This window comes from Pholcus phalangioides, unplaced genomic scaffold (genome assembly GCF_987345545.1).
Source record: "Pholcus phalangioides strain wild (caught in Gottingen) unplaced genomic scaffold, Ppha-v1.0 ptg000014l_1, whole genome shotgun sequence".
Classification (NCBI taxonomy): Eukaryota; Metazoa; Arthropoda; class Arachnida; order Araneae; family Pholcidae; genus Pholcus; species Pholcus phalangioides.
The window spans coordinates 16337759-16354120 of NW_028301607.1; positions in this window are offsets into that span (position 1 = coordinate 16337759).

Consider the following 16362-nt stretch of genomic DNA (forward strand, 5'->3'; position numbering starts at 1 on the left):
GAAAATCATTGTTTCTTCAAATTTTTGTGAAAAGAAATTACAAAAATATTTTCCAACTTCTTTTCGAAAGAAATTTTACAAAGCTTCAAGTATTTCAAATTTTGAAAAAACAATTTTTTTTACTTTTGTGTTCCATTCTTTTCTATTTTATAAATTAAAATTTTATGTTTTCTAATTACACAATTTTCTATCAATAGTAACCCCAACATTATTTCGAGTATTTGCCTCAGAAAATCAATGTTTTATGAGAAGAAACATAAATCCCAAAATCAACTAAAAATATCAAATTAATATGTATTCATGCAGTATTCATTTCATTTGAGATAAAAAAAACTATAATAATAAACTTCCACGAGTCTTTTGAATGGAAAAATTGATACAACATCTGCCCTATTATATTCACAACCAATACGTTAAAAGAAAGTTTTCTATGATAATGAATATAAAATTGGTACTCATTCTCTCCTACTTTTGATGTGAGCTAACAAATTTCCGAACTTCCATTGCATATTAATTGCATACTACGAGAGAGATGTTTTCCTTTATTCTATTTCAAGATGCATGCATATTTTAATATATTGATGAATCATCATCGTAAGAAGAAGAAGAAAAACAATCTCCTCCGCTCTAATGAATTTAGAGAAAGAATTCGCTCTTCATTATCAGCTCGAAAAGATGTTTTTCTTTTTTTGTGAGAATGAAAAACCCTTTTTTCTATTCACAAACACCCCCGTGAGAATCGATATAACTCTTTTTTTGCGGTGCATTTTTTTCATTGCGTTCCGTTCTATTTTTTAGGCAGTGTCGATGAGTTACGTGACTAGGAATTCTGTAAACATCATTAACCTTTCAGCCTCATGGTCATTAGGAGAGAAATTGTTTTTCTTTATCGGAAGTTGATTAATTAGATTGATCCTTTATCTCAACCTAATTTGAATTGTTATTCTTTAGAAGTGTTCGATGATTCCTCCGATTTCTTTTTTTTTCTTCACTTTTTGCCTCATCAGCTCTAGTATTCAATACCATTGTAATAATCTTACTGCTAATGCATCAGTTAATACGAAATTTGAAGCTTTATTAGTTACGAGAAATAATTTCTTGTTCCTTGCGTTTATCCGAAAATAATCGAGTTTGAGTTCGTGTGATTCAGGTGGTACATATTATTGATTTGACTCTTAAAACGCGCTGTTTAATTAATATTAATTAACCATTAATAGTGGGAATAACTGCTATGAATATAAATGAATCCTTTTCTATGTTTTAAACAATAATTCTATTTTATTTATTGAATTACATTTAATTGATTCCATTTAGTTAATATTTTTGTTGAATTTTATCTAATTTCCTTTGTTTTATAAGTTTCTTTTAAAAAGTATTGTTATGTGGCCTACAATCGTATTACTTCAAATTCAGACACAAAGAACTTCTACATTTCTAATACAGAGGATTTTCTACATTCTCGGCATAAATGATTTTCTACACAAATGATCAGTATTTTCTGCACAAATGATCAATATTTTCTGCACAAATGATCAATATTTTCTGCACACATCGCTCTACATTTTTACACAAATGATTCTCTACATTTTCTACGAAAGTTATATTGTACATTTTTAATACATTTTCTCCACAAATTATTTTTTTATAATTTCAACATGATTTTCTTTCCGGATTTTTAACACAGATAAATTTCTACATTTTCGGCACACAGGATCTTCTGACTGAATTTGTTTCCTCAATGTATTTTTTCATTATTTTTCATTCTTATAAACACATTAAAAAAGCGTTAAAGTTTCTACTAGTGGTCATTTTAATATTTTTTTTTAAATCATTGTTTTCAGTCACTTACAAATTGCTTCTTGAATGTGAAAAACTCTTTTTCGTAATTGATAGTTTCGAATGCGAGCCTCTCTCCCCGTTCAAAAGTGTCATCACAGAAAACAACAGGCCTACAAACGGTACAAATATTCAATCACTATACTTCACTTCTGAAATATAGATGGCAACACTAAAACATCAGACACAGCACTAGCTAGATGCGCACTCAGACTGTTAGGTACGCACACTTACACTTCCAGCACAACTCACTAGATAGTAAATTGCCGATGGCGATAGACCTGAGTTGTGTTCAGTTTGAAAAAAAGAAAGAAATGATAGTTTCGAAACACAAATATAATATTTTTCCATCGGCAGTGCCTGTAACCTAAGATTGCATTCGATCGATACATAGCTGTTTTGCTCTGTCATCATTTCAATGTTGACGAAGTTAATTCTTTTCATACTTTAACATTGTATATATACAGTTAAATACACTATATATTTAATTATTCATTACACGAATTGGCTGAATATTAATTTAAGAGATTGGTTCAAAAATAGAAACGTAGGCTGTTTGGATTATCATCTGTTTCGGTATCAAACTTCGCAAGTTTGTTTCGCTGCATTATTAAGATGCTTGCAAAGAAACTGTGCATTGAAAGATTGAACGTTGTTTGAAGTTTTATGTAAGCCTACGCAGACGGCAAAAATTAAAGCCCTTCTACATTCTTTAACTTTCATTACAGATCTTTGAAACATATGGTACTCCGAATTGGAAAAGATATTGAATTAAACTGCAAATCTTAAATAGATATGTAATTTATTTTATAACTTGAAGTGCATCAAAAGAAAAATTTTATTTTTACGCAGTCTCTTCAACAACTAAAAATTTATATCTATAAATTATTCGCCCCGCAAATAACACAGGTTTCCGATGAAAAAACTTTTAAAAAAATGATTAGTGTTTCTTATAACTTTTAGGATGCTAATTGCTAGAAAAATAGTTTAAGAAATCCATCACATTAAGTTTTTGAGATGAAGTGAAAATTAAATTTCAGTGGTAATACCATAAGCACCATACCAATCACATTGAAACTGTGTGCTATAAACAAATATAATAAATCATTGCTAAAGACAATTTAGTGATTTTGGAGCGCTGATTCCCAATCTGTCGTTGGTTTTGTCATTGGCTGTAAAGTTCAGCTGCCAACAGCAATGAGAACAACAGTCTGTTCAACACTGTAAACTAATAGAAATGTCAAAACTGTTTTATATTTTCATCGCTTTTTTATCGCAATAAAAATAGCTTTTCTTTGTCTTTCTTTCTTTACCAGTGGATGTTTTAATAAAAAACCAACCTCATCTACCACAAACTGTAAATGATGGAGGAAAAACTAATTCTATTTTCGGTTTTAGCAACTCAGAAAAAATTAAAATCACCAAAAATATCCCATGCAGCTGAGAAAATAATTTTTTTGTAGACCTTGCGTAATCAGCCAAACAGAAAACACTCTATGTTTCTAATTCAGATATTCATCGGTATCAAAGAAAACGAGGTGAGAATTCACCCCTTGCATAAAATCCAGAAAATATCTGTTTCCTTGATATATTGGACTGAGAAAAAAAACCCGTCTATTTCTATTTACAGAGATATTTGCATTTAAAATTTATCATTTTTCCTATTTTCAGCACACGTTTTGGTGGCAAATTTGTTCGGCTCATTAAATAAAAATTTTATGAGATTAGATGTTTGTTGATGTTCAACTGAGTCGTAGAAACTGTTTACCTTTTTCTTTTTGCATGTTCCAGAAATTTAGCGTGTTACTCACTTTCACTTTTTGCGCTATATTCAACTATTATTTGTGAAAAATATCTACACAGCAGCACAAGTAAAAATGACCCCTTTCTCCCGCTCAAAATGTGAATATTTCCTAGCATATAACGGTTTGCTAAAACTCTCGGTGGTCTGCGCTTCATCTTCGAGTTTTCTAAATTGATTTTGAGTAGCTTGTAAGTAAATTCACATAAAAAATATTGCTTTCCTTCTTTTTTTTATACATAAGACTGCAATAAAAATGTTTCTTTTTTATGACGTAGTTGTGCCATGTTGACTCGTGAGTTTCTCGTCGAAGAGTATAAAAAGAATTAGATTATTTAGCACAACTTCAAAAACCTTTTCTGATTTTACGGGGTTTTTTTCCATGTTTCTGCTTTCATAATTCATCGTTTTATCAATTTTTTTCCCTGTAAGTCCATAGAAATTTTTACAATGTACACTGTTAACTATGATTCAATGTAGAATCGTTTACTTCTTATTAAGCTTTAAATTTAGCGATGGTAAATTTAAAGCTTTCTAATTTTTTCTCATAATCTCGCTATAATTATGATGAATGTTTCAGAGTTAATCACCCCATGAATTGAAGTTTCTAATGTTTTGCTTCTTTTATTCTAAAAGTAAAATTTTTTTAATCAAATTTTTTCTTCTTTTCGATCATTCGATTTTCCTTTAATATTACTTTTTAGCCACTAATTTTACTATGTATAATTATAAAAGTATTATTTATTCAAAATTTTTACTGTTTTTATCACAATTTTGTTTTTTGTTTTTCGTTTGTGCTGCAGATTTTCTTTTTAATAATACAGTCATAATTTCTATTGCTTTTAATCCTATTTTTTGATATTTTTAATAATAAATTTCAATATTATGGAAAGAGAACATCCATCTACCAAGTATAACAACATTCAATGGGGCAAAAAAAGACATTGAAGAATAATACAAAATACGTAAAAGAAATATTGTATTTGTATCGTTGTTTTTCAATCCTTTACTTGAATTAATTGTCAACCATAAATTTGAATTAGTTTCAATCACTAATTTTAATATATTCAATCATTACTTTGGCTATTGAATAAAAACTAATTTTAGATTGATTATTACTATTTTCAACCATGATTTTTATATTTTTAATCATAATTTTTGATACGGTGTTTCAATCATAGCATCTATTACGTCATTTTTAATTACAGAATCTGTATATTCGTTAATATTTCTCATTATTTTATATATATATCAGCTTTGACTTAGTTTTTTTTTTAACTTTTTTGTATCGGTTTTGATTTAATTTTCAATAATATGTTTTATTACTTTTAATCATAAGTGTATCATAACCATCCATTATTTCAATCATAATTACCATAGTTTTCCCCATTTGAATCATGAGTTTCACTATTTCTTAATCATAATTGTTACTAATACTTATTTTTTATCACGATTGTTACGAAATCTTTTATTATAATTGTTACTAATTCTTTTAATCACAATTTCTATAATTGTCTATAATCTATTTTATGTGTATCAAGCTCAATTGTAGTATATCTCTTAAACATGTTGCAGTTGATAAAGTGTTTCCCCTTATTTAATTTTTTGCAATGAAAATCCTAAAAAACGATATTCAAGAGACCGAAGGAACGTATCGTTATATAGGCGAATACTGTTATATAGAGTATTGTTAAATATTATTATTGTTCTCTTTTTTAAAGGTCGTAGTTTAAACATGAATGGTTATCAAATACATTGCAAAAACTTTAATTTTTTTTCTGTATTTGTTTTATACCAACGAATATTCAATGACACAAATTTATAAGAGAGTTAATTCAAGCTCAAAATATAATGCCCTACAAGCGGTTTCCGGGCTATTAGGCCATGATCAAAGGCATTTTTTTCTGACATTTTGCCCACATCTATGGCAAGCATCTTCTGAGGTTAAACACGCATAGGTCTCCACAACAAACCAAGTGGGATGCACCTTCATCGTCTCCTCCTTTCGATCTATGCTTTGCGGTAAACACCTGCCATGTAAAGCGGGTCTGTCTCTCGAATCTTTTGCAGAGCGTAGCAATTGCGCTAAGTTTCTGGTGGGTTTGAAAATAAACTTGATGTTGAACTTTTTCAAAACTCTCCCGATTCAATCGGAGATGTATGGTAAATAGACTTTGGCTCAGGGGGTTCCCAATTTTCTTCGTTAAATATTTTTGTTTCACATGCGAGGTCGTATGGCTCTGGAATGTCTTTTATCGTGTAACGATTTCGATGGTGTTTACCGGCAAAATTTTTACGATTACAACTGATCCCATTCAGGGAATTTTCGTTTGTTTTCTGTTTATACCTAGCGTTGAAAAAAAAAATTAATTGCATGTTTGATGTTCCGATTTGCTCATTGCCGTGACACGCATACATTCCCGTAGTTTGCAGTTTACAACTTTTTTTGTAAATAAAAATATCTCGTGTCTCACTTTTTTTAATGAAAAGACTACTTTAATTCCTAATCTTTACTAGAACCTAGTATGGAAGTAGTTTTCATGATTTCCAAATTACTTTTTTTTAAATATGACTATAAACATTCAAGTATTTAAGGATCATATCACTCTCCACACGAAAATTTTCAACAGCTGGCTGATACGAAAGTGAATTCAGGAAGTAAAGAAAAATAAACTTATGAATTCAATTTCTCGCTTGTCACGGAAACCTACATTTTTTTAGCTTCAGAAGATGTCTGGCACAGATGTGAGCGAAACGTCAGTAATAAAATTCCGTAGACCATGGCCTAATAGCCCAGAAACCGGTTGTAAGTCATTGAACGCCGGCCATGAAAGCCTCAGACCTTTAATGACCTTTCATTTACACGTCTGTTATAATCAAGTGTTTAATTGGTTCATCTATGAAAAATCATATTTTAAATACATCCTTCTATGTAATATTTTACTTTATGCATGATAAAGTATAATAACAATAACCTATGACCCGGAGATTCCACGGTCTTTTCTGCTGCTCATCCTAGCATTGCTAGTACCTACGATTTCAATTGTAATCTCTTCCGAAAATGGCCACGGCTTTGAATTATTAAGCAGAGATCGTGACGTAAGAATTATATGCGAAGATGTCGTTTAAACGTTAATGTAATAAAAATTTAATTACGATTCTGAAATGGAGCATATTTCAAGTATCAGGAATTCATATCACATATTTGGAATTTCTATTCAGTAGAACAGAAGTTACCAAAGACTGCCATCATCTTATTTACGGCCGAAATATTTATATAGTTTACGTCCTTGTGTGTATATAGTCTCAATGTCCTCAGGAGGAATTCCATAAAGGCAATTAAAAGCATCGGCTTACGATCTTCCAGGCAACTGCTGTAACGTCTTGGCATGCGGCATAACTGCCAGTCACTTAACTGACCGATTGCGAGGGGGGGGGGGGGGTTAGAGTACACTTTGTATAATGGGATCCGGTTGCGAGGTCCAATTGCACCGTCACCATTTCACTCGTTGAGATAATGACCGAGCCATTTCCTTGCCGAATGTTTATGGTGGAAGAATCATGTCGGCCAGCAAACTGCAGATATGTGTGCGCGTGATGGGTTTACTAACAACACGGTAGGAGTAAAGAAAGACCTTTTTTCTTATTACACGTGTTGCATAACACTAAGAACGAGGTTAAATCTCTAGATTTGGGGAAATACTCTTAGATATTAATGTAATAATATAACGTTATAATATTAACAATAAACTTCAAAGTAATAGACTTCGTGGATGCTGAGGTGACCTTTAGAAAAAAAAAAGGCGCATTGTCTCCATCGGGAATCAAACAAAGTACCTCTCGCTAACCGGATAAACGAACTGACTATTATACCAAGAGGTCGTGGGTTCGATTCCAGGTGGAAAAAAATGAACTTTTTTTCCCAAGTTCACGTCGGTAAGATATCAAGTCTATTGATACGAAGTACTGCAATTCAAGTTTCCCTACTCTGCGCAGTCTTTAATTTAAATTTCTGCAAAGGTGCATGTACAGTTTAGTAGTAATAGCCTGCTTAATTTACCACCTTTCTGAAATGTCCAATAACCGATGCATCACCATTCCAAACTGTCTGTAATCGAATTATCCCTATTCTAGGCAGTAACGAAGTAAGTAAATTATCCCTATTCTAGGCCATAAACGAAGTACCCTACTCTGAGCAACCTGTAACAGATGTATCATCGTACTGAGCTATCTGTAATCGAATTATCCCTATTCTAGGCAGTAACGAAGTAAGTAAATTATCCCTATTCTAGGCCATAAACGAAGTACCCTACTCTGAGCAACCTGTAACAGATGTATCATCGTACTGAGCTATCTGTAATCTAGGTATTCGAGCTCTGAGATGTCAGTGATCAAATTATTGCTCTTCTGAAGTATCTGTAAGTGAAGTGTTGCTATTCTGAAGTGTCTGTTAGTGAATTATTGCTATTCTGAAGTGTCTGTAAAAGTGAAGTATTGCTATTCTGAAGTGTCTGTAAAAGTGAAGTATTGCTATTCTGAAGTGTCTGTAAGTGAAGTATTGCTATTCTGAACTGTCTGCATTACTCATGTATTCTTTGTTCGGTGATTACCCGTCTACAGTGACCACCGATCAGTGTAGAGCAAACTCCCTTCCGTATTCTATCCAGACAAATTCTACTGTAATTATCTCTACTTCAGTTTTTAAATATAATTTCTTCCCAACAAATAGCCAACGTTATATACATTTGATCTCAAAGATTTTACCAAAAATCAGCGATTAATACCTATATTCCGTCCATGGGAAAAAAAGAAAATATTAATTTTGACCGAACACTTTCTTGTTTCTCTGCGTATTAACAAATTAGTTGGCTATTACGTGAAGGATAGGTCTCTAATATCCAGCCAAAGAAGTGATGTCGGTTCTTGTCCTTCCGCATTTAGAAGCAGGTAATTTCCCGAAAGAACGAGAGATTTAAGAAAGGATTTCGTTGATGACGAAGAAAAGCTAAGGCCGAGGCGATTAGATGGAAAAGCAAAAAGTTAAGAAGATGCCCTCTCACGACCACTAATTGATTCTCTTATTCTTCGGAGGTTTATTTGCCGTGTTGTTTCTCTCCCTCTCTCCCCCCCCCCACCCCCGCCCTTTCCATCTCTCTCTCTCTGTACTTGGCTTGACTTGCTTTGCTTTCACTTGCCCTTTCCATTAAGACAATTAAGACTAATCCTTGAAAGGTGAAGGCTTTGCTCGTGTGTCGATCAATATTAATGTTCCTTTTGCGTACTTCTCCCCCCACCCCCCGGCACACCATCTCATCCAGTTTTTTTTTCCTTTAAGAAACGCTAATTCGATAAAACATAATTGGGCGGGATGTTGGTGTAGTGGGTAGGAATAGGGAAGCCTTTAGAGAATTCCCTTTGGATTGAACACATTGCCAAGGCAGAATAAGATAATTGAAACGAATTGTGTAGTTTCACGCATGTCTAGGTGCAAGATTCGGACTCGGATCCTGTAAAAAGACATGGATATTTTCTCTCTTTTACTCTTTCTTATTTTCTTCTTCTCGAGAAAAAAAAACAGAAACTGGCACTCTAGTTATTTAGAAACTTAGAAACAACGGTGCATCGCAATGCGCTGTTGGTAAATTATTTCACAAGCCCATTCGACAGATTCCTCTTTAGAAGCAAGTTGCAACACGCTTGAGTCGTTAGAGATTTAGTTGAAAAATTATGTGCTATCACTACGGACTATTAGTCATGGACAAATAAAAAAGTGAAGAGCTCTTAAAAGTGAAAAATACACCATGCATTATACAAAATTAAAGTGTGTTTCTTTGTGACGTTCAATATGCATTACACAAACATAATGTTACGCAGTCTGACAGAGAAATTCTTAGTAAGAAGCAATACGGTTAGGCTGGGATTAGTACGATCATTTCATGTTTGACCATCTTTGATAATGAACGATTGCCGCTGTTTAGCTTCTTTGTCCAACTACTCTGACTAAGCTAAGTAGAGCCAACAGTCACGAATACTGTGAGACAATTTAGAACAAAAGAACAAATATCTCTGGAATTTTCAGCATGCTGTTGATAATGCATATGTACTCAAGAACCAATTTTTCCCCAGGTATTGCAGGAAGAATAACATTCACTCAATACTCCAGATCAGATGAAAATCTAGGTATCTGCCATTTTCATTTTAAATTGTTGAAGAAAGGTGGCAGCACCAGCAAGACGCGAACCCTCATAACTCTGACGAATAAATACGTTAAGGTCACACATGCAGTCAGAACATACATTCTGTCAGCTACCAATTTTTAAAAAATCTTCAGAGGAATGTTTACGAGGAACAAGTAGTAGTAATAGTTCAGATCTGTCACCTCACGAAAAGCCTCTAAAGTGGTGGTTCTTAATTAGCTGCCTACGGACCCCTTGAGGATCCTTTTGGAATTGTTCGTCGCGGAACAATTTCAGCATGTCCATGAGCTTTCAACAAGCATGACTGATTGTTTTACCATTTCTCTACTGGTTGATTCTAAATCCATGGGGAAAAAATATGGGAAAGAGGTGATATAAGACTGTAAGAGGTGATATAAAACAATCACTTTTGATCACAGAATGTGCGGTCGTATTGCAATACAAAGGCGGCAGAGGGTGTTTGTAGAGAATGCACAACAGCACTTCACCAGAAAAATATATTTTTCCGACGGATTGGCTGCGACATGTGCTTTCAATCATTCGAGGGTGCATATGCACATTCAAATTGGATTGAAGTTTGTTTTTTATTGTTGCAAGGCCCATAAAGGTTATGCTGCGTCAAACATTTATCAAGCGGCATAATGACTTGTGGTAGAATTCGCGTTATCCAAGTGCACCTTCGGAAAGCCTGTCACATTACAATACTCTGCACCCTCGAATGGCTGCTTGCATTTATTGCAGCAAATCCGTCAGAGAAATATGATATTTGCTTTTGGTGAAGTGCGGTTTCGTACTCTCTAAAAGAACCCTCTATAGCCTTTGCTATTGCGATTCGACCGCACATTCTATGACCAGACACATGCTTGTTTAGGAGTCTAGTTTTAGTCTAGTCACCTCTTAAAGTTTTTCCCATGAATTTGAAATCACCCTATATATTGAATAATATTTTGTGAAAGGGTCCCCGTCCTTTCTTTTTTTTTTTTTTTTTTTTTTTGGTACAGGAGTCAACAGGTTTCATGTTATACGCAAAAAGGGTCTACGGAACACAAAAGATTAAGAACCTCTGATCTAAATGTCTTCCCTTCGAACGTCGAGAGGGAGATGAAGGGCTCTGTAGATGATTGATTGCTCTCACCATCCAAAGATTTTTTTTGACAAGACATACATTCCGTAGAAAAACAATGAAATCTTCGAATTCAGACTCCCTACTACTACTATTACTTAACCGAACATGAACGTCGTACACATTCCTCTAAGGAATTTCTAACGAATCGGTACATGTCGGAACATGTTGTGTGAGTGATGCATGACCCTGACATGTTTCTGTTGATAGAGTTGTTTGTTCTTGTTTCGTGTTCTTGCTAGTGCTGCCATCTGCGCTCCATATTTTAAAGTAAGGATGAAAATTGCTTGAATTTTCATGTTATGTAAGTATTGTGTTGAAGATCTGCCTGCTCCCTGCGGAGAGACGTTTTCAAATAGGAGGCCGGGTCGAATTCGCGCCTTGAAGTTGGAAAACCATTCAGACTTATTCTCAGTTTCTTTTAACCAGTAGATATTTTAAGGTCAGTTGGGAACTCTCGTCGCCTATTCGTTCAACCTCGTTCTCATTCGTTCGGTCCGGGGGAGGAGGGAGGTTCCTGTGACCTTGAGACTTTCGCTTTTTCGGTCTCCTTCAAGAAGTCTCTAAAACGAGGGTTCTTAACCAGACGTCCATACGAACTACTTGGGCACCATAATAATGGGGTTTAGTACTGTTATTTCCCCAGTGTAAGTAAATAAATTTACTGGTAGTAGAGAGGTACCTGATAAGTGGATTCACCTCCAGATCATCACCATGTCGGGAAAGATGCGTTATACCGTTAATAAACCCAGTATATATCAGAGGCAGATATCATCAACGCGTGCTAGTCATGGAAAATAATATGTTATTTTTTCCAAACATGCTATTTGCTTCAGTGTATTAATACATAAACTAGCGTAAAATCGATTGTTAGCAGACAAAAGAAGTGTATGGATATAAGTTAGAACACTTTTCGTTCAAAAAAAAGAACCAATACTTTTATCGCACATTGATTGCACAGAAGATATCGATATCTCCGGTTCAGTACTGAATACATTAAATATATTGTGGTAACATATGGAGCTCGCCATGAAGATATCATGTCATTCTTATCCAGTCACAAAATGGACCATGAATAATGCAGTCTATTATTTTAAGCATGAATGAAAACACACACACACACAAGAAGGTCAATATCAAAAGTTGGAAATGAATAATGCATTTCTATGCTATCGAGCATAAAATAAAAGACAAATGCAAAGGAAGTGCTTCGAACAAACCAAAAATTTCACGCGTATTGATTCATTTTAACGAGAAATCGTTATAACGGGACTTGGCAACGGCTGTGTGAATCATAGCGACAAAATGTTGTTTTCATGAAGAAAACGACGCTCGATGTTTAAAATTGAATACCTTATAAACGGTTAGTGAAGAAACGTTTATTCTTTTTGCATATCTGCCAGGCTCCATTTAAAATGTCGATTAACATTCTTGAAATTAATTACCACTTGCACCGATATATGGCTATGAAGTCACTCAATATTGCTTTGTAAGTTAGTGTCTTGATCTTTCTTCTCACACGCATGATGAGCAACAGGTTTAAAATTCCTGCTGGATTTATAAGTTTTGTGTTAGCTGGATTTCTGAAGCTTTTCATCCTGGCATGCATGGCCATAATTTGTGATTACTCGATAAAAACATCTTGGTTCATTCAGGATAGCGCGAACCCACATCGGACATTTCTTGGGTACTTCCGCTCAACCAGGAAGGGAGATGAATGGGCCCCACATGATAGGAATAGGACCCCGCAAGAATTCAATCAGTGTAATTCTTCCCTTTGGAGTCATTTATTTGAAAGAAGTTTTACAGAGGTAAAACTGCCAAATCACTTGAGGAACTTATTGTTTAACACTGATGACCGTCGTAGTTAATTCGATTGACGCATTTCAAAAGTGGCACAAACATCCAATCTTCGAATGTGAAATGGAGTTAAGCCACATATTGAATTTCTCAACAATATGCAACGTTAAATTCAGTACCCGGTCATACAAAAATATTACCGCGTAATACAACAAATTGAACAATTCCATCGTTAACAACAACTAGGAACTAAAAAAAGCGATATTGAAAAAATTTATACCAGTGCGTAAAAAAGTGAGTCTTCGTCTTTTCTATTAAGATGGTGTAGCATGATATATTCAAACTGCATGGCTCAAGATCTGTTCATATCATCCCGTGGCAGATGAATATCAACTCAATGCCGTGATTACAATATAAAAGTTTGATAACATATATTTTACAAAATTTGAAAAAAAACAACCAATATGCATATCGGTGACATTCGAGTGAATGTAGCCAATATTATTGGGGTTTTTTTTTTACCTTTTGTAAAAGATCTTTTACTAAAGTTTTATAGTGAAATCCCGGCCTGAGGCATAAAATATTTGATCTGACCTAAATGATCCAAACATTTTCTGAAAATTCCAAAATTCTGATTTATATCAGAAAACATGATAATTTTTTTTTCACATAGCAGGATAGCTCTATTTTATCATGCATTTTTTTCCCTTTGAAAAAAGTTTCACTGCCATAAAATTATTTTTCTCTTAGTGTGTCATCTCTCTTAAAAATTGATGTGATTTTCATATCATGCAGTACCGTCCGACGAGGTTACCATTTCAATTCACTTGTGAGGGGTAATCGTCAAGTGCTGAAAAATGCGTTTGAAAAGAGTTGTAGCTCGAAGTTAGATCTCTATGTCTATGGTAATCACTCATCAGCTCGATTGTGATCAGAATGTTGGAATTTTATCTCATATTCAACTCATTTTTTTGCCTGAACCAAGTGAGCAATGCATTTTAATCCACTCACGTTGGAAACAAGCATCTAGGAAAGAGGTTACCGGACTACGTTATACTGTAATTTAGCAGTAAAAAGAAGTATTGGAGTATATTCCAAAAGACCAATGATCTGCTTGCTTCAAATTATCTCTTTCTCTCTCGTATTATCAAAGGAACTTTTGATTTGGATGCTGTCCGACAAATATCCATTACTTTTCTGGACGCTTATTATAAATTGAAAATAGCCTATATATGCTACAACAGCCGTGATTCCCAATGTGGGACCCCCCCCCCAGAAAGGGGCAATTTGACTTTTAGCGGGCAATATGGGAAACAATTTTTTTTTTGTTAAAAACTGCAACTTTGCAGAACCTCTATCATTTTTATATCAGTTGAAATTCATATATTATAAATAATTTCTTTTAATGACTTTTTTTTTAATTTTTCTCTCAGTGATTTCTTTGGAAGTAGGATGCTTAACGTTTTTGTTCCATGCATAATTTATGCTAGTGAGATAAAGTTCACGGAACCCCCGTGCCAACAAAAAGAAGAAATATGCAAGCAACGGACCCATTTACAAAATAATATTTTGTACGTAGCAATATGAAAACAATGAGTTATTTGTTTCATCATCCAGGCTCCTTTGAAGTCTTTCCAGGGACCCGTGGTTGAGAACACCCCACTGCTTCTAACTAACAAGGACAGGGCCCCATAAAATTATGAAAAAATTACTTACATTCATCACCCAGAAATAAATGAAAAGAAAAAAAATTGAAACGGAGTGCAATTATTAAAGCCGCAAAAAAAAGATTATATATGGCTACACATCGCTTCTGGTGCTTGTTGGCGACATCTATAAAACTGCTTTTTTTCACTTTCTTTTCTTTTTTTCTCTTCTAGAAACTAGATTTTTTTCCCCTCCCTCTCTATCTTTTTTTATCTATACTGCACTTGATCGTGTGTTGTTTGAATGACGCCACTCTGACACTAGAATTGCGGGATTTTTAAATTCATTTTCGGCCTCCATTGTCGTTCAAAATATTAATATTTACAATTTTAGTGACCCACAAAAATTCTGCCGGATTTTTTTATATTTTGTGCATATTTAAATAAGTAGAATCAGTGACAATTTTTTTAAAACTTTTGGAAGACATCATCTGTAGACCCTTTCGTTGTAATTAACAAATTTTGTGGCAACCGAACGTGAATAGGACACTTTTTGAATAACAAGAATTACAAAAAAATGGGAGTGGGAGAGGAAACAAAACTAGACGTGGGGGGGGGGGCGCAAAGCTCCTGGACTGCAAAATTTAAGGATGTAAAGCAAAACTGATTTTACATAACAGAAAAAAAAAATTGTCATAGGACTATGAATTTTCACTGGTGGGTGGAGGGGGAACCCCTCCTGACAAAAGTTCTAGGTACGACCCTGACGGGGACATCGAGATTTCAAAGAGGCTTTTGTGAGGCAAGTTAGGGAACCACTGTAGCCTACTGCAGTAACTGAAGATGCGAACCATTTTTCACTCTGATTTACGAATATAGGCTTTAGTGTAAAATCGAATTAATCAAGCTGATAGAGCATGCAAAAACGCGATTTTGCAGTGTTTTGTACGAGCAGCAAAAAGAAAAAAAAGAGAAAATTTAATTATAAATTTTATTATTCTTTTCCATCACTTTTCGACTGAAATTTAAATTATAGTGATTTCACACAGTAATTCATGGTGCGAGTGGGTTTCGTTTCTGTTACACGATTGTTTGGCATTTTATCTTTTTTTTTTTTTTTTTTTCGAAGAGAAATAATGGATTTAAAAAGAGAAATAGTGGTAAGAAAAACGAACTAAGAAGAAGCAGAATGAAGAAAAGAGAAATTACAAGAGGAGGTCGTTTGAAAAAGAAAGCGTTTTTCTCCTTTTTACGAGCCAAAGAAAGTAAATTGCCCCCAACGGGCACTAAAAGTAAGAAGAACAAAGCGCCCTTTGGATGGACGCCAGTTGAAAGGCAATATATTAAACAATATATCAAACACGAACTCTTCCAGCACAAACATGGCGTAATTGCTACACAAGGAGCGTTCCCAGGAAAAAAAAAATTGAGTTCTATTACTTAGCAAACATGTTTTTCTGCCTGTTATTATCCGGGTTTCACTTCGATGAAGTGGCCTATGGCCAGTATCATATAGTAGTTGTAGGAAGATTATTATTTTCCCCCTTCAAATAGATTTTCATTGATCAAATAGACTTTATTATTATTATTATTATTATTTGCTTCTTGTACTCATCTTAATCATGGCGTCTTCATTCCTCACAATAACCACCAAATGAGATATGAGGAGACGATGCTCTGACGCTAATAAGAAGACGCTATTCACTTCAACGGGAAAATGTCGGCAAAAAATATCTAAATTAGTACTTCTGTGTGTCAGACATTTCCAAGAAATCGGGTTTTATTTGAATAACATTTATAGCGTCTCATGTCATTTTATAGCTATGTATATGTTATTCGATGAAATAGTTCACACACACTGTCATTTTATTTATGTGCATATTTTATTATCAGTCGAATTTCTCTACAGTAACGCAGTTGTTGACCAGTTTGAGCTCTGTGTGCATTTCCGTTGTCCCT